Source organism: Chiloscyllium plagiosum, unplaced genomic scaffold (genome assembly GCF_037043375.1).
Source record: "Chiloscyllium plagiosum isolate Xiang-an unplaced genomic scaffold, Cpla_swu_hap1 HiC_scaffold_35, whole genome shotgun sequence".
Lineage (NCBI taxonomy): Eukaryota > Metazoa > Chordata > Chondrichthyes > Orectolobiformes > Hemiscylliidae > Chiloscyllium > Chiloscyllium plagiosum.
In genome coordinates this window covers 59,608,965-59,611,156 of record NW_028270173.1, presented here as the reverse complement: position 1 = coordinate 59,611,156, position 2,192 = coordinate 59,608,965, and positions in this window count along the sequence as shown.

Here is a 2,192-nt window from a genome sequence, read left to right as displayed (position 1 = left end):
CTGATATGGCCGACCACGTATCCTGAGATCATGACCATGTGTTCTGGTAATCCCGGCCAAGGGAAACATCATTATTGCATCCTGTCTCTCCTACAGAAAATTATACATTTCAATGAAATTCACTTTTCTTCTGAACTTCAGTGACTACCGCAGCGGGATACAGATATATCAAGTGAATGGGCAAGGGTCTGGCAGTTGGAGTACAATGTTGGTAAATGTGAGGTCTTCCATTTCGGTCGGAATAACAGCAAAGTGGACTGCTATTTAAAAAGTGAAAAATTGCAGTATGCTGCTGTGTACAGGGATCTGGGTGCCCTTGTGCATGAATCACAAAATGTTGGATTGCAGGTGCATGTGGGAATTAAGAAAGCGAATGCAATATTGTCTTTCATTGCTAGAGGGATGGAGTTTAAAAACAGGGAGGTGATGCTGCAGTGCACTGGTGAAGCCACACCTGGAGTGCTGGGCACAGTTTTGCTCTCCTTACTTAAGAAAGGATGTACTGGCACTGGAGGGGGTGCAGAGGAGGTTCACCAGGTTGCTTCCGGAGTTGAGAGAGTTGCCTTATGAGGAGGGATTGAGTAGACTGGGACTATGCTCTTTGGAATTTAAAAGAATGAGGAGGGGATCTTATAATAACATATAAAATTACAAAGAGGATTGATAAAGTAGAAGCACTGCCAGGTGAAACTAGATCTACGGGGCATAGCTTCAAAATAAGGGGGAGCAGATTTCGGACTGTGTTGAGGAGGAACTTCTTCACCCGGTTGTGAAGAATCTGTGGAATTCCCTACTCAGTGAAGCAGTTGAATGTTTTAAAAGCAAAAATAGATTTTTGAACAGTAAAGGAATTAAGGGCCATGGCGTACGAGCGTGTAAGTGGAGCTGAGTCCATGATAAGGTCAGCAATGATTTTATTAAGTGGTGGAGCAGGCTCGATGGGCCAGTGGCCTACTCCTGCTCCTATTTCTTATGTTCTTTTTCTCATTCATTTCATTCATGGGACATAGGTGTCACTAGCTAGCCAGTATTTATTGCCAGTCCCTAGTTGCACTTGAGAAGGTGCTGGTGAGCTGCGTTCTTGTTCCTCTGCAGTCCACCTGCTGTGGGTTGGCCCACAATGCCATTAGGGAGGGAATTCCAGGATATTGACCCAGCGATAGTGAAGGTACGGCAATATATTTCTGAGCCACAATGGTGAGTGGGAACTTGAACCTGCTGCTGTTGTCCTTCAAGTGGAAGTGAATGTGGGTTTGGAAGTTGCTGTCTGAGGATCTTTGGTGAACTCTGCAGTGCATCTTGTAAAACTGCTGCTACTGAGCATCAGTGGGGAAGGGAGTAGATGCTTGTGGATGGAGTGCCAATCCAGCGGGCTGCTTTGTCTTGGATAGTGTCAAGCTTCTTGAATGTTATTGGAGCTGCACTTATCCAGGCAAATGGGGAGTAGTCCAGCACACTCTAGACTTGTGCCTTGTAGATGGTCAACAGGCTTTGAGAGTCGGAGGTGAATTACTCACTGCAGGATTCCTTGCCTCTGACCTGCTTGTAGCCACCGTATTTATATGGCTAGTTCAGTTCAGTTACTGGCCAATGGTAATCTACAGGATGTTGGTAGTGGGGTATTCAGTGATTGTAATGCTATTGGATATCAAGGGACAGAGTTTAAATCCTGAATTGTTTGAGAACATCGGTTTCTGGCACTTGTGGAGCACTGATGTTACTCAGTATGTTTTTACAATTATATAAGGAGTTGGTGAGACTATGTCTGGGGTATTGTGTTCAGTGTGGGTCTTTTTACTTGGGGAAGGATATGGTGACCCTGGAGTCAGTTCAGAGGAGGTTTACCAGGTTGATTCCAGGGATGAAAAGGCTATCATATGAGGAGCAGTCTAATAACTTGGGCTTGTGCACACTGGAATTCAGAAGATTGAGGTTTATAAGATGCTAAAGAGGATTGATGAGATAAATGTTGAACAGATGTTCTCCCTTGTGGGACAGTCCTAAACAAGAGGCCACAGATACAGAGTGAGAGGAGGTAGATTCAAAACCGAGATGAGGAGAAACGACTTCTCCCAGAGGGTTGGGAATCTGGGAGCAACGCCCCAGATTACAGTGGAGGGAGAATCAATCAACAGATTCAGGAAAGAAATGGATATGTTTCTGATGAACCATGGGATAAAGGGCTCTCGGGA